Genomic DNA, 26,404 nt, shown 5'->3' on the forward strand with positions numbered 1-26,404 from the left:
CCATATATATTGAAACCAAAACTTAGTGTTAATTAAATAAATTCTGACATTTCCTTGAAAATGTCTCATAAAACTTATATTGAACATAGGATACTTCGGTTTTGCATTAATTCTGAAAACTGAGGTACTCTTACAGATTTGGGATTTCCTTAATACAAATCCACATAAGGTTATCATGTTCTGAATTTATCTCAACCTAATGGAAGAAGAGCAGCTTTACCTGGGAATATCACCATTTTATGAAATTTGCCATGTATCTTTTACTACACATTATGTTTTACTATACTTATACTTCCTTGTTTACGTATTTTAAAAGATATTTCAAAAATGACTTCTGTTGTGCATTTGTTGTGTGCTTTATGGTAAAGAGATGATCATTTTCTAGGAAGGCATGTTAATATTAACCTCCTCTATTTGAAGGAAATGTTGACTTAACAAAGGTACTTTCCTAATGACTTACCTGGCTTGACATTCCATTGTGATTCCATTTAGTACTACGGAAGTTACATGTTATTTAACAGCAACTTTGGTACTTTATTCTACTGCTCCAGAGTGGACAAAAAAATCTAAAGAGACTTTGACTCTGGCAATTTCACTTCCTTTAAGACAATTCTTCTCAACCTTTATTCTTCCCGATGAAGCTTTGTTTGTCTCTCTTTTGGAGAAGAGAATGTCAGGGTGTTACCTAATGAAAGCTTTCAAGAATAAATTGTACAAATACAAGGAAAAAACTGTGTTCGATCTTATCTGAAGACAGATGGAGAAGATCTAGAGTTTAAATTATGGAATGAGAGAATAAGGATTGGCTTTAAAGCAGTAAAATTTGTTTTGTGATGTTTTTGTTTGCCATGGACACCTTCAAGAACTGCTGAAAGTTACGAATCCATTCCCTAGAGAAATCTATGTATCAGTATACACAGAATTCTTCATGGCATTTCAGGGACTTCACAAACTTGCTGAAACTTTTCTACGAATTCTATGTTAAAAACACTTGCTCTAAAGAACAGTTTCCCAACAATAAAGATTGTTTAATAGTTAACTAAATTGCTTACCATGAAGATTTATTCAAATGGGAAGTACGGCCTTAGTTTTACTTCTGAACTGACAATATCTGGTTATTGAAATACTGAGGTACTAAAGCCACTTGCTGCTCTGTGAATCTTTGCAAGGTATGTTTTCTGCAAAATTCGTGTGCATTCATATTACACATACTGAATCTAAGGGAAGCATCTGCCCTTTCTGAAATAGTGCCCACTATAATGGGACATGCATCATAATTTTGGGGAGAAAATCAATTTATAAAGAACTGACTATACAGAATTGGATGGAAAATTAAATTTAGGTTCATTAATCATAAAGAGTCAATGCATTGAAATGTTCTAAGTATTATCTTCTAATATCATAAATAAAATTGGGGTGAGTTACTGTTTCATGTGAAATAATAAATCAAGAACATAAAAATGTCTAGGGAAATTTTATTTGTATTTTATTCTAAGCATCTCAGCAGGATACAGCCAGAAGCTTCTGCTGGTGGTAATGAATTTGTACATGAGTGTTTAGTCCTCAGGGACATCTCAACCCTTCTAACAATACATATTTTAAAAAATATGGATGGACACCATAGTAGACAAAGGATATTTGATGTTTTCCTTCACTAGTGTGTTTAGAACAAAAACACATGATACATATTATATATATATATATATATATAATTATGTATATAATATATATTATATGCAACTGTATGTTTTATATAATATATAATAATACCACTGTTTACTTTTAATTCTCAAATATACCAGAGAAGACTGATATTTTCAGAAAATTTTTGAAAGATCTGAAGCCAATATATACCTCTTAATTAGTGTTTTCATAGTATTTTGATTGAAAGCCAGAGTAAGATATATGTATAACCTATTATACTCTATGTATTCATAAAAGCAAAAATTTCATAAAATATTCTTATGCTTACTATCAGTAATATTTAGGTAAACAATAAATAAATAAAGTGCAATACACTTTAATATTTACTTTTCCATTTTATTTTAATCTATTTCATAGAAAATTTCTTTCCCCCTAAATTGATTTCACAACCCCTGAAGAATGAAAACAGTTTAAAAATTCTTCCTCAAAGTTAAAGGTTCTCAAAATTAGGTGTATAAAAGAAAATCCCAGAGCTCTTTCAAAATACAGATTACTAGGCCCATTTTCAGAGATTCTGATTCACTAAGATTTTGTGCAGTCCAAGAATCTACAATATTCAGAAGCTTCCAAGATTACTCTGATGCAGATTCTGAGAAATAGGTTCTATCTAGTAATCCAGGTTCTATCCTTGAATTAAGTTAGATCAGCTAAAAATTACACATTTGCGCTAGGCTGTGTTGACGTCCTGCAGGGTTGCTTTTACTGAGACAAACTTTGGAGTCCTGTCTTCAGTTTTCACTGAATGATGCAAGAAGAAATTTAATATTGCACTTTCTTAGGTATGTCATTGAGATAAGAGTCTTCATAGCACAGCAGTGTTGCATATGTGAAGCTCCAAGTGAAATTATTGCTATACACCAGGGAAGGCTTCACTTCCCTTAAAGAGTTGCTATTTTTTTCTTATCAAAGAGAATTAAATAATTGACTATTCTGTGCCAGAACAACCAAGACGTTTTTCTATTTTAACTACTGTATTCCTGGCACCTAGAACAATGGTTGGTTCATAGCAGATACTAACAACTCAAATATTTGTTGAACTGAATGCTTCCCTTTCACTTTGGCTTTCAACAGTATTGGAGGCAAATTCATATGTCAGCTTTGACACTAGTAGATCTTATGGCCTATATATGTGCACATTTATTACCTTTGTGATTTTGACATTCTGTGCTGATTTGTTTGCTTCTGGGTTTTTATTTGGTAAGCTTATATGTGGCAAGGTCTATATACATAAATTTTACCAACAACTATTATGTATATGATGCATAATAGTTTAAAATTATTTTTCCCTCATAAGAGGCTGATTTAAAAACTGAAATTTAAGAGATTTCATGATTTACCTAATTCAGACTTCAGGAGGGTTGGAGGACTTTGATGAAATCATTATGAGAACAGCATAAGACTGTGGTTATAGAGTATCTGTTTTCCTGCAAATATTGTGGAAACTTGGCCTTCCAAGTTTGCTGCGGAGATACAGCTGTAGACTGCCAGCGTGTGTTTAATTATGCTTAAACCTGTCGTTTGAATCCTTTCACCTCTACACTCCCCATTTTGTGTTGAAGTACATGACAAGAATGACTTGTTTTGTGAGAATCTTGGGTATTCACAAGAAAGATCACTAATGATCAGGGAAGATCTGCTATTGTACTAAACAGGATATTTAAAGATTTTAAGTCATATCTAAAAGATTTTAAGTCATATCTGTGTCTTGCATTAGAGCAGGAAAGTTAGCACTTGTCCATATGTTTTTCCTGTGTGTTTCCCAATGTTCTGCCATAAAGGTCCATCTTGTTACTCTAGTTTTAAGAACAGGATTGAGGGCCAGAACTTTTTTTAAAATTTATTTTATTGAAGTATAGTTGATTTACCGTGTTGTGTTAATTTCTACTGTACAGCAAAGTGATTCAGTTATACATATATACACATTCTTTGTCATATTCTTTTCCGTTATGGTTTATCACAGGATATTGAATGTAGTTCCCTGTGCTGTACAGTAAGACCTTGTTGTTTATCCATTCTATACATAATAGTTTCCATCTGCTAATCCCAAACTCCCAGTCCATTCCCCGCCATCCCCACCGCCTTGGCAACCACAAGTCTGTTCTCTGTGTCTGTGAGGCTGTTTCTGTTTTGTAGATAAGTTCATTTGTGTCATATTTTAAATTCCACATATAAGTGATATCATATGGTATTTGTCTTTCTCTTTCTGACTTTATGTAGTATGATAATCTCTAGGTCTATCCATGTTGCTCGAATGGCATTATTTCATTCTTTTCATGGCTGAGTAGTGTTCCATTGTATGTATGTACCACATCTTCTTTATCCATTCATCTGTTGATGGGCATTTAGGTTGTTTGCATGCCTTGGCTATTGTAAACAGTGCTTCTAAGAACATTGGGGTGCATGTATCTTTTCAAATTATAGTTTTCTATGGATATATGCCCAGGAGGGGGATTGCTGGATCATATGGTAATTCTATTTTTAGTTTTTTGAGAGGGGCCAGAATTTTATGCTAGTTTTGGGTAATTTTGCCTTGACAGAGGTTCTAGTTCTAACATTTTGGGGGAGCGAGCCTGGGCATGGATGAGCTTCAGCGGCCTCATCTGCCCCTGTGATTGGAGGGGAAAGGTTCCTTGACTGCCTTCTAACTCCAGTTTGGAGGTCTTGCTCTCATACTTTACTCTTTCTCATCCTTTATGTCAACATATTAGTTTTATGAAATTGTTGAAAGTGTGCCACTGGCAGAAAATGAGATCGGGGGAGAAATAGTACCCCCAGCTCCTCTGCTATGGGGCTTCTTGGCAGAGTTGAAATGTCAAATGTTTGACCATTCTTGCCTAAGTGGTTGTTGATTAATTTGTCTCCTTTGTTCATTATGCCACAGATGACTGTGAACAGGGAAATAGGTACAAGGGGAGGGAAAAAAAAAGATTGGAACTAACATTCCTCAAGAATCTATCTACTAAGTCGTGTTTAAGTGCATTTTTTTACTTTAAATTTTGGAACGAGTTCCAAATGTGACTAGCCCCTTGGAAATAGCTCTTTTGGATATTATTATTATCCTCACTATATTGATGGAAAAAACTAGTTCTCAGAGAGGTTAAGCAGCTTGCCAAGATTGCATGTCAGTGGTCAGCATGTATGTCTAAATTCAATGTCTCTTTCCACCAGACCACATGCACACCCAAATCTGTGCGCAGGCAAGGAAAGGTATCTCTAGTTTCTCTGAGAGCAATAGTAGCAATTACATTGCTGGTTTGCTGTCATATACAGGGGATATTATCCAAAGTTGGTGTATTTGCTCATTTGTAGAGAAATTGTATTAGTGTTTCTGTCTTCTTGTTCTGTACTGATTCAGGTAGAGACGTAGACTCCAAGGTTTTTTGGTTTTGTTTTTGTCTTGGTAATAATTAAGTACTGCCCTATTAAAGCCCTACTTGTGCATTGCATTGCCTATTTATTAGTAAACGTCAACTATTCCAGAACTTTTTACTGTATCCAGACCCTTGTCCCTTTTAGAGTTAGTTGTTTGTAATATGTATCTGAATTTTCAAGATAGATTTTTCCTTACTTCCCAGAACATCATGCCCAAACATCTGTCCATTGCTTCAGATGTGGGCCTCTGACTTTCCTCTTCCATTCCATCTACTCTACCTTCTTGACAAATTGTAACATAAAGTAGGGTTACACTTTATGTAACCCTTATACGTCTTCAGAATGCAAGGAAAAAAGCATGAAATCAAGAAAGGATAAAGGAAAGAAATAGTCTGCTCACTGGCAGACTAGAAAAAGCAGCACAGATTGTGGTAAGAAGGAACACATTTGTATTTCAGAGTAGTCTTTGAAGCTTAGACATGAAGGCTGCTTATTCATGAACCCAGCATGAGGTTACTTTCCATCTATCATCCTAGATAGTGATTTAGATAACCCCCAATGGCCACCTCTTTTCTGTGGATGACTTATTTCTTTTTTATCTGTGTTAATTAAATATACCATTTGAGTAAATACCTTAACTGATATTAAAAATTGATGAACAAATGAAAGTGATCCAGCAACTGAATAATCACTAACTAGTAATCTCATTATTGTTCTCGAATAAATTATGTAATTATTTCACATCACACACACATGGCTCAAACCAATGGAGCCCAGAGTAATTTACATTCTCACATGACCTTTAAAGAATGGTCCCCAAATTCTTATAAACACATCAAACAAATTAAATAGTAGGATATCAGAAACTTTACTGTCTTCAATCTGGAACGAGTAAAAAGTTCAACAATCCCTTGGGAGATGTATTATACATTTTACATTTTGTGACTGGCCTTTTTGGAATCATGTAGACAATGGGCTTGTGAATCTTCAGCACGTGCTTTCCAGGTCAGGTCTGCTTATTTAGATACCCAGATAAGTTTATCCAGGTCTGCATATCTAGATATATTTACCCCATCATATCATTTCTGCTGAAGTCACTTTTCTATCTCTGCTATTATCAAAGAATTCTACAGTATTATGTTTCCATGGTAGACCCTTTATTTGATGAAATCAGTTTTACGCAATACACTTAAACTTGACTCAAGGATTCCTTAGAAATATATTTTTTTCTTAGAAAATATATATTGTGACTCAGGGGTTTAAGGGTGGTGTTTTAGAAAATGTGACCAGTGATTGCTGTGTTGGTGTCAAGTAGCAGTTACTCAGATGCTTACAGATGTTTGTTTATATGCCTGTGTCCCAACCTCCTATCCTAACAGTTTTAGATAAAATTTCTGCTTATGATATCAATATCGTCCAATAATCCCTCTATGCTGAATTTTAAGTATGGGTTATGGGAGAAGGAATTAAAATAATTTTTTCCCCTTAGAGAGTCTCTTGCTTTTCATTCATTTTGGCTCAGCTCACAGCCCTCGCCATATTGGCCTCCCCTGTACTTCTATCCTTTGCAGGTCTCTCTCCTTCCTACTAGAGTAACAGTGGCTCATCCACTTGTACAGTTGGTTGGTAATGGATCAATGGAAAGGTGAAAAGGGAAGGAGAGTCTTTAGCAGAGTGTTCTGGGAACTCTTTATGATCCAGAATAAGTAACGAGGCATCAAATCAATACAGAAAAGCACTAAATGTAATTCACCCTCTTTATCCCATAATCTGAAATACTTTCCACAATCCATAAATATTTCCCAGGTTTTATCAGTGTTTAGTATTAACGTCCAGTCATGCTTCTCTCTGTGGAAACATAAGAAAAGCATGCTTCTTCCAAACCTGAAAGCTAGAAAAGTCTGCCAAGCTAGAGATGTATTATTTATAAAGCAATATATGGAAATGTTTCATTTCTGATAAATGTAGTCCCAGATAAGAGAGGTTTATATCATTAAGCTCCAAAACCTTAGAAAATATATTGGTGTCACATAGAGAGAAAAGTAGAAATAATTTTACATTTTGTTGATGAGTCAGCACCATCATTATGAATATTAAATCTCTGCACCTTTCTAAAACAATTATCTCGATTGATTGGTAAGTAGGTCTTATACTTGTAAAGGGTAAAAAAATACTGTTTCTGATAACATACAAATTAGTTTGGTATGACTTCTATGAAACATACCTGGTCCTAGAACCATGTAAGGCGCAAGGCTTAGAAATAGGAAGAAGATCCAGTCCTTTTCCTAAGAAACACAGTAACTGTTAGACTTATTGTTTGTGAGCAATGGAAACGTACTGTATGTAATTTATGGAAAGAACATGGGAGAATCACAGGCTTGAGAATAAGTGTAGAAAGAAGCAGTAACCAAAGGCACTCTGGACAGTAGAAAGGGAAGCAGGCATAGTCCCATAGCAGGAGCTATTTGGTTAGCAACTACCACCATGATGGGTGATTGATCTCCAACTATTTCTTCCCTCCTTTAATGTCTCAGTCAAGATTCAGAGCCCCCTGAGAGAGCTCACAAAGGACCAAGCTTAGGTTCCAGGCCTGTCCCTTGGTTCAGTGTGGAGGGGAGACACACTGAACTATTTCCTTTGGTCTCCTTTATGGAAGATAGAAAGTGGTCCCTCCCACCCAACACTACCTAAGATGAGTGGGGAAGAAGCAGTTGTATGTTAGGACTGTCTTGTATTGCTCACTAGAGCCAATTATTAAATTTTCAGAAAGTTTATAAGCCAGTTGGTAAATATAGTAATTAGTTAAAATTCAATGATATTAGCTTACAATTAAATAAAATTAAAAACCAAGGTAATAAATACTCAAGACTTACGACTTCCAAACTATTTTACTATTATTTATGTTCTTGAGGTTATTTACATCTAATATGGATGTAGAGTAGAAATATCATACATGGGTGTGCCTGCATGTCTCTTCCCAGCTCTGTGTTCAGTGACGTCATGTTGGTAGCTCAAAACTGGCCAAGGTAGAACTGTTTTATACCATAGAGATTCACAAGTGCTACAAAGAAGTGCTTGATTTATTGCTGTATTGAAATGTAAATAATGCAGATTAAGCTTAAAATTGTGTCACACCTGTAGCCATTACATTGTGAAGAGCACAAAAAATTGAGGAAATGGTCTTCCAGTATTTTCAAAACCATTATCAGATTCAGCAAAGAACTCATTTATGTCATTGATGAACAAGAACCTTCTGACATACATCTTTGTTGTTTCACTTTGCCTTACTCATTCATAGACACAAAAAACTCAACAACCTTTGAGTTATAACTACATTCTTTCATCAACTACAACTGTAGTTTGGCTGTAGGAGTTTGGCAAAATATCAACAAAAGCATTCTTTTGTTGTGAGAATGAATTGGATCTATGGAACTTACAATTAAGAGATAGAGTGTTATATATTTTATTATTTATAAATTGTTACATGTTCCTTATATGAGCAAAATTTATAATAAAAAGTGTGTGTGTGTATATACATATATATAGTTATTATATATATAGTTATATATATATATATATATATATATATATATATATATATATATATAAATTATCTATCTATCTTCACATTTTTTTTCCTGGAGATCCAGGAAAACATTTATCAACATTTATCAACCTATCACTGGGTATGAGTAATTCTCCAAAAGGAAATGAGGATGCTGAACAGACAAAACCATAACTAAAATGTGTCTCCTAAGACGCAGATACATAAACAGGTTGCAAGACTACGCATGGAGCATACACGAGGCAATAGAGTTCAAAAAGGAGAACAATGTAAGCATGGAGAAAAGAGTGAAAGGAGATAAAGGACTGAGTTGAGGGTATGTCAAAGTTAAAGGGAGGTTATTATTCATCCCATATTTCAATCATGAAATATGAGACTAGATTATATCTTTTGAAAATGTAAGGAAGGGGGATTGATGAGAGTGGCAAATGTTTGGGAGAGAGGTTAAGGAATATGTTAGAGGGTGCTACATCCTATTATTCCTTGGAATGTCCAGATGATACTTTATATATAGTAACTTTAGTAAATATTTGGCCGTTGGATGTATAAATCCACCATTGTGTTATATAGTGATCCTGGCTTTGCTATTTACTAGCTGAGTGACATTGGGCAAATTAATCTGTCTATCACTCAGTTTTCTCATCTGTAAAATACAGATAATAATATTAGCTAATTTGTTGTGTAGTTTTGAGAATTAAAAATATTCAGCATATGCAAAGCCTTAGAATTGGCAGTTAGCTGCTGCTGATTATTATTATTATTATTATTTTAATTCCATGTTTTCTTTTTAATTTTTTGACTCTTCCCTTAATAACAGGTAGTCAGTGATTACTTCCTCTGTTTACACTGTGTCTGCCCCTTATAGTACTACTTATCTCCTTATTCTACTTCTTTGGTGAGAAATTGAAAAATGGCCCTGCTGACAACCAGACCACAGTATTCTCAATAGAACATAAACAATACTGAGAACAAGCCATAGACAAGGCCAGTATGTGACCACAGAAATGAGTAAACACCCTTCTCTTCTGACTAACATGAAAGATTGCGGTTTCTTTAGTGATGGCCAACACTAGGCTTATTTAATCTTCCCACCTCTTAGAGGAAATGTGTTAAGATTCCCAGTCACTGAATTTCCCTGGCTTCTTGAGAGCTTCCAATCCAGAACTGGTCCCTGCTTTCTTAACTCCTCCTTAGAATCCTCCAGTACGAGCTCAAGCCCCATAAGAATCTTGTCTCAGCTCCCCCTGCCGAGATGCTCCCGTGGTTCCCGAGGGCTTGCAGTCTCCCTTTCTGTACAAGCTAAATAAACTCACCGTTTGTTTTTTTTTTTTCTTCTTCTTTTCTCAAGTGTGTTCCTGGTAGTCTTTGATCTGTCAGCCTCAGCAGTGGTGATGTAATAAGTAACTGGCAGGAAAGATTGAAAACCAAGTATAATTTGTTCAGGAAAGTGAGAATGAATGTGATGTTTAGTACGTTGCTAAGGGAAGCAGTATATTGCCAGGGGTTAAATGATGTAGATGCTCTTGTATTACATTTGAGTTCAAGCTGAGTTCTGGAGAATTGAGCTAACATCAGTGGGATATTCTTGTTTGTTTGTTTGCTTCTTTATTTAAAAGAAATATTCCAACCACTAAAAAGTTGGATTACAGTAAGTACAAAGAACTTTTTTCCTGAATCTGTTTTGAGTAGATTGCTGATCTGCTTCAGCATCCCGAATACTTGAATGTGTATTTCCTACAAAGAAGGACATAACCACAATACAACCCTCCAAATCAGGAAATGAGCACTGATACCTCACTCCCATCTCATCCTGAGACCACACTGAAGTAATATCCTTCATAGTTAAAGGCTGCAGTTCAAAATCGCGTGTTGCGTTTAGTTGTCTTGTCTCTTTAGCCTCCTCCAATCTGGAACAGGTCCTTAGTCTCTCCATGACTGATGATCCTGACACTTTTGAAGATTACAGACTAATTGCTCTAGAGAATGTCCTTCTGTTGGAGCTTGTCTGATATTTCCTTATCTTTAGATTCAGGTTGTGCGTCTTGGGCAGAAATACTGCAGAAGTGATGCTGCCTTCTTTTCTTTGCATTTCATCAGGTGAGACATGATTTCATTTTCCTTTTGTTAGTGGCGTTCACTTTAATTGCTTCAGTAAGGTGGTGTCTGCCTGCGTTGTTCACTGTGATGTTACTGTTTTTCTCTTTGTAGTTAATAAGTATTTTTTTTCCTATGGGAAGGTATTTTGAGAGTGTGAAATCATCTTTCTCATCATACTTTCAATTTATTTGTTTATTCAATTACTTATATTAATATGGACTCATGATTTTCTATTTTATTTCTAAAGCTTTTTTTAAAAAAACAGTTTTAAGTACACAGCAAAAATGAGAGGAAAGTACACATGCAGTCTTTTCCATTATCATCATCCCCTACCTGAGTGGTACATTTCTTAGGATTCTATTTAATTTAATTGATTATAATCTGTTCCTGTGTATTTATTTTGACCTTCACATTATCCCTGACTTGGTCAGTGGGAGCCCTTCAATCTGGCTTTTGTGGCTTTTGACAAGTCCCCATCATTTTTTAATACTTCCTCACTTTCAGATACATAAAATATTCTAGGCTCATCTTATATTTTTTCTTTCTCAGCCTTGGAATCAGCTATTTCTTCAAAGAAGCCCTGTTTCCAGGGGATAAAGGTCTTCAGAGAGGAAGGTCTGGGTGCTAGGTGTGCATATGGCTTTTGCCCTTATCATGCCATCTTAGTGGACAGAACTGGGAATTACATGTATGCACGCACACACACACACACACACACACTTAAACCTATATTTATTTCTCTATCTATCATATAGATAATTTTGTAAAACACTGAGATTACACTGAAGCCTTCAATTCCAATCAACACCATAGGGTATCTTTCCATACTGGTAACTCCATTCTCTGGCAGGGAAACACCTGCACCATTACCCTTAATATACTAATTTATTGATTCATCTGCATGTATGTAATTCACTCTCATCACTGATCCTGCCCCTCTCCTCCCAGAGATACTGTCCTCACTCCATTCGGGTTTTAAGTCCCCATGCTAGGCTGTTGCCATGGCTCCCTCCCCCATATGGGTACCCTCTCTACTCCAGTTGGGCTCTTACACCCCACACTGGGCCACTCTTCCACCTAGAAACCTTCCTCACCCGCTTTGGGCTCTGATATTCTGCAATGAATCATCCCCACACCCAGACCTCCTCCTCACCCAACTTGGGTTCCAATTCCACACTCCAGGTCACCCTTTCCACACACACCCTCCTCATTTTGCTTGGGCTTTGACGCCTTGTGCCAGGCCCCCTCCTTCTTGGATCCTTCCTTACCCTCCTTAGCCGTCACACCCTGGGTTACGCTTCCATGGAAATGCTCAGGTTTCAACGTCGTGTGCCAGGCTGCCCGCCCACGTGGAGGTCTTCTCACCCCACTTGAGTGCTGACATCCCACCCTGGCTGCCTTCCTGGGTGGGCACTCATCTCACCCTGATCTTGCTGCAAAATCTCGCTCTGGGCCCCCGTGACTCTCCTGTTCGTAGGTGGATGCCTACCACGCTTGGCCACAACTGATAGTCTGGGACTGACGTGTCCAGGAAAGGAAGTGGAGGGAAGAGGAAGAGAGCTGTTGGTTTATTGGTAAGTAGGACTTTCTAACATTTTGTCTTTAATTAGCCATGTGTTTTAAGAAGTCTGGCACTTTTGTTTTTCTTTGATAGAATCTATGGACATAGCATTTTAAGAGATGAGAAGTTACCTGGAATATGTTTATTTTTGTTAGACCAAAACTACCACTGGCTTTCCCTTGATCAGATTAGAGTTAACACAGAACTTTCTCAATCTGGTCCCAACCTATTTCTCTTGCCTCCTTTCCAGGTACTTTCTGCCCTGTGACTTAGCACTTCAGCTCCTCTGAACCCTTTGCCCTGCAACAAATATCCCGTGCCCCCTCACACACTTGCTTCTGGTTTTTCTTCCTCCTAGTGTGCCTTCACCCCCTTCTATCTGGAAACCTCTGACTCATTCTGTAAGACGCAGATTAAATGTCACTTCTTAGTGAAAGCGTTCCCAACTCCCCAGGGACAGGTAGGTGTTTCCTGCCCCCCTAGAGAGTAATTAGAGCACATGTGATTAAACTTCTGCCTCTGATTGGCTGTAACTTTGGACAAATTGCTTATCCTTGATGAATCTCAGTTTCCTCTTCTGTGAACTGGGCATAATAATACAATCGTATCAAACTTCATAAAGTTGTTGTTAAGGTGGATTTTGATAATGCATCACCCAACACGAGTCGTCAAAATGCTAATTATTGCTATTATGATGATTATCTGATTAAATGTCTCCCACAAAAGATCATATGTTCTTAGATACAGTCCCAGAACTTAATCCAACATCCAAAACATTGTATGATAAACATTTTCTGAAGGAGTTTATTCATTCTGTAAATATTTTTAAGTGTGTACTTGGTGCCAGTCATGTATTAGGCAATATTGTGATCAAAACAGAGATGCTCTCTGACCTCATGGGATTCATAGTCTAGTGGGAAGTTGAGAATTTAACAAATAATTACACAAATGAATAAATAAATAAAAATTGTGATAAGCCTTAAGAAAGACAGTAATTGTAAGATCAGAAAGAGAATGAGGGGTGCTAATTTAGAGTAGGGGGTAGAAAAGTATTTCTGAAAAAGTGATATTTGCTGGAGATCTGAAGGCTGAGTAGAAATTAAATAGGACAGAAATGCCTGCAAAATGAACAATATGAGTGGAGGTGTGAGGAAGAAAGAAGCTGGCTCCATTAAGCCAGGATTCAGGATGCAGGGAATGGGGGTGATGAGGAGGAATAGTATGAGATGAGATTTAAAAGGTAGTCTGGGCCATGCCATGTCAAATTTAAGAAATTTTGTGGATTATAGAACCTGCAATGGAAAACCATTGACTTTTTTTTTTTTTTTTTAACATTTTATTAACAATTTTTGCTGTTGAATTTTTTTTTAACATCTTTATTGGAGTATAACTGCTTTACAATGGTGTGTTAGTTTCTGCTTTATAACAAAGTGAATCAGCTATACATATATATATATCCCCATATCTCTTCCCTTTTGTGTCTCCCTCCCTTCCACCCTCCCTATCCCACCCCTCTAGGCAGTCACAAAGCACCCAGCTGATCTCCCTGTGCTATGCGGCTGCTTCCCACTAGCTATCGATTTTACATTTGGTACTGTATATATGTCCATGCCACTCTCTCACTTTGTCCCAGCTTACCCTTCCCCCTCCCCCTGTCCTCAAGTCCATTCTCTACATCTGCGTCTTTATTCCCGTCCTGCCCCTAGGTTCTTCATACCCTTTTTTTTTTTTTTTTTTTTAAGATTCCATATATATGTGTTAGCATACAGTATTTGTTTTTCTCTTTCTGACTTACTTCACTCTGTATGACAGACTCTAGGTCCATGCACCTCACTACAAATAACTCAATTTCGTTTCTTTTTATGGCTGAGTAATATTCCATTGTATATATGTGCCACATCTTTTTTATCCATTCATCCGATGATGGACACTTAGGTTGCTTCCATGTCCTGGCCATTGTAAATAGAGCTGCAATGAACATTGTGGTACATGACTCTTTTTGAATTATGGTTTTCTCAGGGTATATGCCCAGGAGTGGGATTGCTGGGTCATATGGTAGTTCTATTTTTAGTTTTTTAAGGAACCTCCATACTGTTCTCCATAGTGGCTGTATCAATTTACATTCCCACCAACAGTGCAAGAGTGTTCCCTTTTCTTCACACCCTCTCCAGCATTTATTGTTTGTAGATTTTTTGATGATAGCCATTCTGACTGGTGTGAGATGATACCTCATTGTAGTTTTGATTTGCATTTCGCTAATGATTAGTGATGTTGAGCATCCTTTCATGTGTTTGTTGGCCATCCATATATCTTCTTTGGAGAAATGTCCATTTAGGTCTTCTGCCACCATTGACTTTTTTAGTCAGAGGTGAGACCTGATCCTAGTTTCCCCCCAAAATACTCTGGGAAGAACCTAGAGCAGGGGCACCAGGAAGAGGCTGTGGGGGTCCCAGGGAGATGTAGACCAAGTGGGGGCAGTGCAGACAGAGAGAAGGGAGAGAGTGGAAATGCATTTGGGAGGTAGAACAGACAGGTCTGGTGATGGTTTAGATGCCATTGGTATTTGGGGGTGGCGGGGAGATTTGTTTGGAATGACCAGGATTCAGGCACGAGTGGGAGAAAGAACAAGAGCAGAGGGGCAGTTTACTCAGGTGATGGAAACTGGAGGAGGAACAATTTTTCAAGAGAAGATGAAAAGTTCAGTTTTGGACATATGAAGTGCCTTTGAGATGGTGGCAAGGTGTCTAAGAGGAAATGTCAAGTACCTGCTGATTATGTAAGCCTGGAGGCCAGAAGAAGGATCTGAGCTCAATGTATAAATTTAGGAGTTGTCAGCATAGAGATGAAATCCCCATCACCCCCCGCTTCTTATTATTGACAAACCATTAATCTTATTTACTAGACTCTTTCTGGATAGTTGTCATACTAAGTATAATGTATAGATGAGTTGTATTTGTAGAAAGCTAGAGACCTTCCCTGAAGGAAAATACAGCCAGTTCTGCTATAGCAAGATACATACATTCCTCAAAATGGAAAAGCTATGAAAATTGTGCAATAAAAAACACATAGTTGGGGCTTCCCTGGCGGCGCAGTGGTTGAGAGTCTGCCTGCCAATGCAGGGGACACGGGTTCGAGCCCTGGTCTGGGAAGATCCCACATGCCGCGGAGCAACTAGGCCCGTGAGCCACAACTGCTGAGCCTGCGCGCCTGGAGCCTGTGCTCCGCAACAAGAGAGGCCGCGACAGTGAGAGGCCCGCGCACCGCGATGAAGAGTGGCCCCCGCTCGCCGCAACTGGAGAAAGCCCTCGCACAGAAACGAAGACCCAACACAGCCAAAAATAAATATAAATAAAAACACATAGTTTATGGGAAAAGTGGGTCACAATACTCTAAAACTTCATCAGTGACATGTTATAAATATATAAAAAAGAAGAAGAAATGGTAGCATAGTTTTACACATGTTAAATGATTAATACGTAAGTACTACAGTAAATATGGCACTTAATCTTGAGAAGGACCTGAAGTTTGTTTGTGGAAGTGGGCATCAGAAGGGTTGTGACTTGTGAGTTGTTGTGAATTGTGGCAGGACCATACCTGAAGTCAGATGGAAAGTTTGGGTAAGTGTGACTCATTGAGCTTGAGCCAAACATCCCAGTTAAACGATTCACAACCTTAAATCCCAGGGCATATTTTTCTGCCTTTCAGGTGTAGGTCCTTCTAGATACTTGCTTCTTATTAAAAATTTGATCTAAAGCATAGTCTTTTTCTTCAATTAACTTCCGTATCACTGCTGGAGAATTTTTTTGTGCATTTCTTGTTTGTACTTATGACTTCATCCAACAGTTGACGGCTTTGGAAATGTCAGCCATGTTTGAAACCACCAACCGCGCCACTGTGTTTAAAAGTTGTGATTTAAGAGGTCATTTTCAGGGTTTGGTGATTTCTGCTGAGGGTCCTTGTATATAGATAGTGCTTTCTCTTTGTGAGGAAGATTGTTTCTGATTTACTTTTATTTGGTAGTCAATCCATATGCTTAACAATCTTTCTATTTTTTCTGCTTCTTTAGGCCTTATTCTTATTGACTTTTCAGCATTTGAAATGTTTCAACCATAACCTTTTATTTCCCAGTGTTGTCTCTGTTGCTCAGGAAATATCACACGTTCTCTCGTTTCTTTCAAAATGCATTATCATTTCAAGCTTCTCTTCATTCCTTAAAGCTTTCCTTTTACATGCATACGTTGGAATTTTGAACCATTTAGACATATTGAAGATGATGAATGGATTAAAAATAAGTTTACAAATGCAAAAGAATAGCAAAAAACCTTGCAATTTAACACATGCATTAATAGAGGTAGTTAGCAGATGTTTAAGGTGTTGGCGTGGATGTGTTTTGTGCGTTCTGACTCAGTTCGGTTGGGTGCAATTTTTTTACCTTCATGTAGTTTTTTTCTGCAGATAAAATCATGCATAAGTAAATGTGAAGTTCCATTATGCCCAAATTGTTCCCTAATATGCCACTTACCTTGGAACAAACTTGCACTTTTCAAAACAAGCATTCGAGAAGAACAGACTCTATTAACTTTTACTCTTATTCTCAAATTTTCCCAGGAGAATATCCAAGTTTTAGAAAATAGAAATACTTGTGATAGACTGGGAAACAAATTTTCCTCCTGGAAATCTGTGGTAAATCAATCCTTGATAAGATGGAAAATGTTGGTGAAATGGGCAGTAACTGGATTAGCTGTTTGATTTATACTCTAGATGATGAGTGACTTTTTTTAACCTCAACTTTGCAATAATTTAATTGGATTCCAAGAAGCAACAGTTTTTGTTTATAAATGTATCGTGGAAAATTTTCTCTGTTTTCTTCCTTATTTGTTATCTATCTATCTATCTATCTATCTATCTATGTATCTATCTATCTATCTATCATCTATCTACCTATCCACCCATCCATTTGCCTTGAGTCAATTCAATCCGAATAGAGGTGCATATATGGCAAATATAAGAACCCCAGAAGAGCTTTCGAAATTATTTTAAATTGAGAAAAATCCCAATTTTAGGTATAATAGAAATAAACTATACATGGAATTTAAAAGAAAATGTATTAATCTTTACATCAACTTTATTTTGCATATATTTCTATAAGGGATCTGGTGTTTTAATTTTGCATTCTGTGACAAATAAAAATTGGTTGCTGTGCACCAAAAGTTATATTTTGCTTGATAACTACCAAAATTAGAATTCTTAACAGCTGATGGTAAAAAATTCACAAGTCATTTTTGGAAAAATTATAGATTATTTCCACCATAAAATGAGTCCAAGTTTAGTAAAACTAAAAGTTTAATTCAAGTCACACACACACACACACATACACACACACACACACACATACACACACACACACCACAGTAATGGGAAGCTAATATTTATTATGAATTTTCCTTGGGCCAGAAATTCTGCTAGGTACTTTTATATGTTTTCTCTAATCTCCACTATAAATCCACACATGGTAGGAACAAACTCAAAAAACTGGAAATAATTCACGTTGACCAATAATCTTTAAATTTAAGACACTAAATTCCAAAGGCCCCCAGGATTTCAGAAAGGTTGAATCATGGTATGGTACTTTTATAGGGAAGAAATTTCTTCTTTGCCATACCTAAGTTTTGTTAGACTCTTCACTGTATTGTATATGCCTTGACACGAGTTAAAAATGAGTTAAAAAAAAAAAATTTGTTCCTCTCTTTAAAAATTAAAATTATGCATTTTAAAATTCACTAAAGCAATAATTTTAAAAAACAATTGTCTTGAACTCAGTAAATGTAATAAGCTATATTGATTGATTTTTAGCCCATAGACTCAAGAATCTTTCTGTCTGCCAATTTCTTGATCATTTGCTATCTCCCTTCTCTGGTGACTGAAGTTTGCAGCTGATGTAAAGGTGTATAGAATACATTTTAGAGTTTTCCTTGGAAGCTGCTCTATTCTCTAGTAGGCTGTGACCTTCCTCAAGGCCATGATTATGTCATCTTACAAAATTTGGCATTCTTGTACCTGATAACTACAGATTCTCATGATGAATATATTTGATACATGACTAGATCAACAAGAAAAAAATTTTAGTTCTATGGTTGGACAAATCATTTTTACTATTAAATGTATTTTAGAAATTCTCTCCAATGCTAAAAAACATAAAACAGAACTGAATGGTTATATGCAGTGGTTATGATTGGATAGTTAAGAAACTTTATCAGCTGAAAATCTGTAAAAATTAATGAGTTAAAAAATGACTGAATATGAGATTATAGTCATATCAATAATGATGGAAAGTATAGTAAAAAATAAGATTACATACACATCAGCAACAGAAACATTACATTCTTAATAATATCAAATAGAAATTATTGAATTTATATACAGAAAACTGCAAAACTGAGATATAAAAATTATAATAAATGAAGAAATATACTGTGTTCCCGGATAAGAAAATGAAATATTACAAAGATGTTAATTATCTACCAATTGCTATGGGTTTAGTAAAAATTTCAACTTCTTTTTAGATTTTGATGAAGGGATTCTAAATTCTTGAGGAAAAAATCAAAGGATGAGAGAGGCTTAAAAATTGAGAAAAACCCCACTAATTATGTGAAATTTATCAAACATTAGAAAATATTATAAAGCCCAAACAATCGAGTGACAACGATAGATAGAAAATAGTCCAGAAGGAGATTCAAGAGTCCTAAAAATGTAATATATGTTAAGTCAAAAACTGGGAAGTTTCTGAGATGTTACTCTACTTGCATAATTTTATATATATCCATATATGTGTATATATATATATATATATAGAGAGAGAGAGAGAGAGAGAGAGAGAGAGAGGAGAAACATCTGCAGATACTCTGTTAGAGATCAGAGGTTTTTTTCACTCACAGCTGAAACTATCCCCAGAGTCGGTCCCCCCCTGCCCCCTGCCTAAACCCGCAGATGACATGATTAGAGGTAGATGGGTAAATCCTGCACGTGCTGTGGGATTGTGTCTGGCTAGGGATCCAGAACTATGAATTTCTCCCCTACACAGAAGGGGACTGTAGCTGTCCCTCCTCCTGGGAGCGGGGAAGGATCCTGGGTTCTTAACTTTGGAATGCAAATAAATCTCTTTAGGAGGAAGATAAGACCAGTTCTGAAAATTTACAACCCAGGATTCTGGTTCTGTCTTTTGAAATGTAAACACATAGAAAGACAACAGTCTAAATCCCTTCGGTGGTCTAGGCTTTACTCAGTCTTCTTTTCCTTTAATTCAGGTGCCTGTCCTGGAGTGGAATCTTTTGGTTCTTAGGGATAAAAGTCTTATGATCCTTTGCACAGGAGCAATAAGTTCCACCATTAAAGAGACAGATGGCCAAATATCTAATACTCAGGCAAGTGAAAAGCAATGTTTTTTCTGGTGAAAATAAAAATAATCATGGTGTATCAATTTCCATGGCTCAGGAGGCCAGGACTTTGCAAGAACACTGAGAAATCCAGGTAAGATCTATTTTCCCACAACATGTGATACATATATTAACATATATTAAAGTTTTTCAATAAATGGTACTAGAAAAAAATTCGTTTATGATTTGGGGAAACATTTAAAATGCTTAAAGAGTTTAATGTGAAAAATCAGATTGTAGAAAGTCTAGGGAAAAAAAATAGAACTTAATACATTATCGAATGTCTGTATGAGAAAGATTTTGCAGACTTAAAAGTAGTGCAAGAAATCAGAAAGGAAATATAATAGATTTGATTATTAATTATAATTAATATAATTAGATTTTGATTATTTCACAATATCCCATATTGATTATATAAAATCATAAAATGTCTATATGCCAAAAACATAAAAGACAAACAAAATTTATTCCAGTAGATATAATGGAGAAGGGATAAATATTTCCAAAATATATGACTACATTGGCAAAGTATTCCTACAGTTTTTGTGAGTGTAAACATAGATATTATCTTTTTGGAAATTAAGACAGCTCTGACAGTTCCTCAGAGCTGTCTCCGGGCTATGGTCCTCACTAAGACCCTGAATAAAACTTAAACTCACAACTCTTATGTTGTGTGTTTGTCTTTAAGTTGGCAAGAAGAAAAATAAAACTAAATGAAAATTTCAACCCTACAGCTCTTTTTATGATGATGTGATACCCATATGGTACAGTATTATGTAGTCAGTAAAATGACATTACTAAGTGTTATGCTAATGTTATAAAGGCTACCTGAAGAAAAGCAGAATACAAAATTCTTATGAGCACAAGTTCTCAATAAAGCAAAGAGAAAATCTGGCAGGGAAGGGGTAGGGAGGACTCAAACTGTTAATAGTTACTTCTCAATTGTAAGATTATGAGTAACTTCAATTTTGTTCAGTGGAATTTTTTATAGTCTCTAAGTTTTTGATAAGCAGATAATAATTTGTGATCATAAAAAGGTGATTCCTTTAAAGGTGATTATTAAGGAGAATTTTAAAATAAGGATTAAAGTTAGAATATGCATCACAGGGGCTTCCCTGGTGGCACAGTGGTTGAGAATCTGCCTGCCAATGCAGGGGACACGGGTTCGAGCCCTGGTCTGGGAGGATCCCACATGCCGCGGAGCAACTAGGCCCGTGAGCCACAACTGCTGAGCCTGCGCGTCTGGAGCCTGTGCTCCGCAACAAGAGGCCGCGGTAGTGAGAGACCCGCGCACCGCGATGAAGAGTGGCCCCCGCTCGCCGCAACTAGAGAAAGCCCTCGCACAGAAACGAAGACCCAACACAGCCAAAAATAAAGAAAAAAAAGAAAAAAAAGAAAAAAAAAGAATATGCATCACAGACCTTAGCTGTCTCACTAATATTAGTTCAAAGTGGCCAGTAGGAGCTCCAGTTGTTCTACCTCTGTAAAGGCTAGATGGATGCAATTGTTCCCTCAGATCAAGAACCACTTCAGAACCAAAAACATTAAAAGGAATATGCTTTCTTATATCTGCTGGTCACATAGCAATAGTCTTGCTGTGTGACGAGCACCGGTGGCACTTTAATGCTGTTGCTATATTGTACGTTTTTCTTGGAAAACTATAGATTGGAAAATACTGTCACTTTGGGTCCTGGGAATGTTCTCTAGCGATTGAAACCTGTCTGTCACTACTGGCGACACCAATGACAGAGACCTTCAGGGGTTTTATGAAGATTAGGTACAAATCATCCGTCGCACTGTTACCAATAAACAATGCCAACAAGTTGGTCCAAACTTCTCTGAAATTTCCTAGACACATGGGTACAGGGCAACACTATAATCATATGTTTCCTGCCTTGATAAAGGATTTTTGGTATCCCTATTACGTGGTAAAATAACTCAGGTCAATTCTAGTCGTGCTGCAATTAACCCTCGAACAGCCTGAAATATAAGAAGATGGCCTGGCATGGAGATCTGACATTAGCTTTGGGATGATTGTTTTTTCAAAAGCGTGGTGAATATATCAGCAGCCCTTCATAGAGTGACTGATCCATTAACAGATGCAGCTTTTAGATTGTACCATTGACTGCATTTCCATCTTGCAGCTACTACTGCATCTGTGCACAGAGAATCCTTCAGGAGCATCCTGGGACTTGAAGGACATAGTTGTGAATTGTTTATTTGAATGCAAATTAGATTCAACAGCTGTTGTTGCTACTAGTATTAGCAACCTTAAGGATACATTGTATCTTAGCAACCAGAGAGGATGTAGATAACAAATTTCACTTTTATATGGGAAAAAAAACACTCAGAAAGCATAAGAGCAATATTTCATTCAAATTCATCTATTTCACAACAGAAAACCTTTTAAACAGGATTTAAGAAGGCCACAATCAATTGCTTCAAAAGATTTTGCAGAATAACTATCATTACCAAGATGGGTGAGGTCAGCATTCTACAATATTTGGTAGGTTTTATTCTAGGCAGTGATTTCATTTCATAAGTTAACAAAAACTGTGTGAGTGGAGTCAATAATTTAACTCTCCAGCTTGAACTCATCACTGTTGATAAAGCCAGATTTGTATGGATTGTCTTTAATTTAACTAAAATGACTTTAGATTATTAACTTGATCTATTTTATACAGCAAATGTTTATTTCATTGTCAGTGTTCCCCTTGGACAAATTATCATCAAAAGATTTTAAAACACTTCAGCTTCTGACAGACGCGAACTCTTGACAGCTAGGACTGATTCCCCGTTGTCATGAGGGGCCCTCTTTTGTAGCATGTTCTTAGTCAAAATTTACTGAATTAGATTCAAATATTTTTTGATTTAGCATCATGTTTTATCATTTATCCAGGTTGTTCTTGAAACCTAATTTTCTGGAGTCTGAGGCTTAATCATTGCAATTTCCATAAATGATATTTAGGATAATCTTCTAAAAAGGCTAAATATATCCAAAATCCTATTAAAAATGTCTAGAAATATTTTCATGAGTGTATGTAAACATATTGTGTCTTTTAGTATCTTGATCCCACCACAAAACTCAGATAAATAGGTAGGTATGTAGGTAGGTAGGTAGATAGATAGAAAGAAATATTATTTTCCAAGAGGCTTTCACCATTTTGGAATTTTCTTAAAGCCTCAAATGGAAAACTACATTATTTGATAGAATTTGGGTTTTCAGAATTATACATGTTCCAAACCTGCAACACAAAATCACTACTAGATATTTTCTAGTGTACGTCATTGCTCTGGGTCTCAGCGTTTTTCTTCTTTTTTTTAATATATGAAGTTTAAAAAATCAATGTTCAAGTATCTCCATAATTTTGTTTGTCATAAAAGTATAAGTGATTTATCACAATTTCTCAGTTATCTGTGCTGGTTGGAAAAAAGTCTCAATTATTGATCCAATCATAGTCTTTTAATCAATATTTTTGAAGCCTAAGTTATGGTTGCTGTTATTTTTATTGTCAAGTTGTTATCAAATAAAATTACTGGTTTAGTTTGACTTTTAATTTTTTTTTTATCCTATCAGCCTTAAATGGATAACAAGGAAGAATTTAGGAGAAGGAAATGAAGGATTTATGAATTCACAAACAAAGATATAACCTGACCATTCCCTGAATGACTGAGAAATAAATATGTAAATGGTGACTGAAACAAGTCTTGGTGATGAGAACCAAATGATATCTGGAGCAGATTCTCCATGTATTCGGAGTACACAATCGCTTTGGGAAATGTTGTCATTCTGGCTGCGTTAAGGTGTACCTGCCCCTGCCATTCCTGAGGATTTCGAGATCCTCACATTTAAGTCCTTCACAGTCAGATGCACCAACTTCAAGGGCTGATTATGTAGTTTAAAGATCACCAGGCTGGCAAGCTAGTTCTGTGGTTATATCATTTTGAGAAACAACTGGCTAGATCATTCTGAATAAGTCTTTACTGTGGGACTTTTTATTGGGCTGTGTTTGGAGCACCTCTAAGAGAAGGATAGAGTATACAATAAAGGGATATAGTGTTTTTCAGAAATTATATGTTCTACATAAATCAACCACCCCTTTTTCTGAGAAAGCCCATTGTCCCTATGCTCCAGAGGTGTGCTGGGGCTGGCTCCTACTGGCTCCTGAAAGCCGATTGTGTACCTCACTTCCCACCCCCTCAGTGATGTCATGTAAGTAGCTTGAAATTGGCCGTGATCGGAGTATTTACACTGTAGGAATCAGTGAAGTTTACAGATCAGAACGTTTCCCTCTGGAGAACTGGTGGTTAAATATTTACCACTGTGGTTTTCATAGGACACACTTTATCTTATTCAATGCTATGTCCCCAGCATTCAGAGAAAGTGCCAGTCAAATATAAAATAGACACTCTGTAAATGTTTGTTGAATGCATTAAGTTGTACTAAACCAGTCAGAAATAAACATTTGTTTCCACTTTTCTTGAAGATCTTTCCAGGATATATATTTTACCATCACTATCCCTAAAACGTCAATAACTGCTCTCATACCAAACCTACGCTTTTTATTTCTGCTGAAATTTGATGAGATTTTTAACCTTTTCAGTCATTAGGAAGCTGGAGAAAAACTGACCTCTTTTTGTTACAAGAAATCCTCGTGCAAAGTTGAAGGAAATACAGTCTTCTGTTGAACGGTGCATTAAATCAGTCTCTCAAGTGGAAAGAATGTGTCACAGCTGGTTTGTGTTAGTGACATGGCAAGCAGGCTGTACCATATTGTGAGTTTAACACGGGGCAATTAATAAGTTAGAATGGCCAATCATGATTCCATCCTGCTTCGTCCTGGAGCTGCCTCAATTGATATTCATTCAGTGCTTATTAGAAACAGAGTAGGAAGCATTTATATTTTGTTATTTGGATCTTTTGTTTGTTTGTTTTTCAATGTTTCTCCCAGTTCACCTCCTTTTGCTGGAAGTTTCTGCTCAGAATGGTGTCCGACAATGGTTAACACACCATTTGGCTATGTGTGCCAGGGTAGTTACTGGAAGTCTGATAGATATACAGCTAAACTGTTTGGGTCATGCTAATATGACTTTGTAAATTTCCATATAGAAACTTTGAACACCTGAAATAGATGATATTCTGGGTATTGATACCTGTAGGATGGTTAAAGACACTCAAATCTCTTAAGAAGGAATTCTAGTAGTATAGGCCTTGGTTCTCAAACTTTGGAAAGTATCAAAATAACCTGAGGAGTTAGTTTAAAATTCAGTATGAGGATTTCTACTAGATTTTTATGAGGATTTCTATAATTTCTCTTTCACTTGATTGCTATTAGGTATTAGATTGGCCAAAAAGTTCGTTTGGGTTTTTCATAAGATGTTATAGAAAAATCCAAATGAACTTTTTGGCCAACACAATACTTTACTCGCATATCTAAAAGGTGGGAACAGATGTTAACTATATTTTGATTCCTCTATTCATCTAATCCCCATTTTCTATCAGTCCATGAGTTCTATAAATTACATCTCATTGAGATCTTTCAAGAGTGTCCCTTTCTCCATTCCACCCATAGTTACTGCCTTGGTTAATGCTCTGGAGATTATAATAGCCTCCCAGCTGGTTTCCCTACACATGCATGTATTCTTTCTTCCTTTCAATTCATCATCTCTATTACACAGAGTACTATATATATATAAATTGTATCCATATCTATATAAAATATCCATAATTATGATATCTCTATCTATCTATCTATTGTATCCATAAATAATTCTTTAGTGGTTGTTCATTACAATCTTTTCCAATCTGCAGAGTGCATAGTAATAGTGGAATAAAACAAGATTTTTAGGTAGGAAATGGATAAAAATTTAAAAATAATAAAGATTTATTTTTGTGTGTATTAAAAAATGTAGTTGGCACCTTCTTTTTAAGGCAGGAAAGACAGGTTTTCAGTATATGGTAGTGTATGTAACAGGTGCTGTCAATACCTCATCATTTTTCCTTGACCTACCTGGATCTCCTACAGCTTCTATGGGTTATACAAATGCACTGTTTCTGCCTAATTGACCGAGGGAGCTTGTTTGGCCTTTGCCAGGGGATGGGTCAGAAAGGGGCTGAGAGTTAACTCCTCTGAGCCAACAACAGTGACGGTCAGGAGTTGTGGATAAATACCTCAACTTCTTTGCCCCTTGGTGGGAAAATTCTGAGGTGTATTCTGTAGTTTTCCAGAGAATATCAGTTGCTTACTGTGAAAACCTGCATTTTAACATTCTGCTTATTTGATTTCCTTCATTCTCTTTGACAATTCCCTACACCCTTAACATGCTTTCTAGAATTACTTCCCAGGGAAATTACTTGCATCCAAATCCTTGACTCAGAGCCTGCTTTTTAGGAAACCCAGTCTAAAATAATTGGAATGAAAAGTGGTCCTAGAAAAAAGACCTTTAGAATGAGAGTCTGCAATTTGATCATTTTCTAGGTCAGATAAAATAAAGATCCCAATGGCTGATACTAGTTGGGGTGGTGGTAGCATGCAGCATTCGCTATTATGAGGTTTCCAGGAACCCTAAAATTCGGCAGAAGCAGCCCTTCTGTCGGGCTAGCAGCTCCTATTGCCTGGAAGCTGTGCGAAGACTTCACCTGAGGACTTCCAAGATGATGCTTGCCCTCCT

This window comes from Eubalaena glacialis, chromosome 5 (assembly GCF_028564815.1).
Source record: "Eubalaena glacialis isolate mEubGla1 chromosome 5, mEubGla1.1.hap2.+ XY, whole genome shotgun sequence".
Lineage (NCBI taxonomy): Eukaryota > Metazoa > Chordata > Mammalia > Artiodactyla > Balaenidae > Eubalaena > Eubalaena glacialis.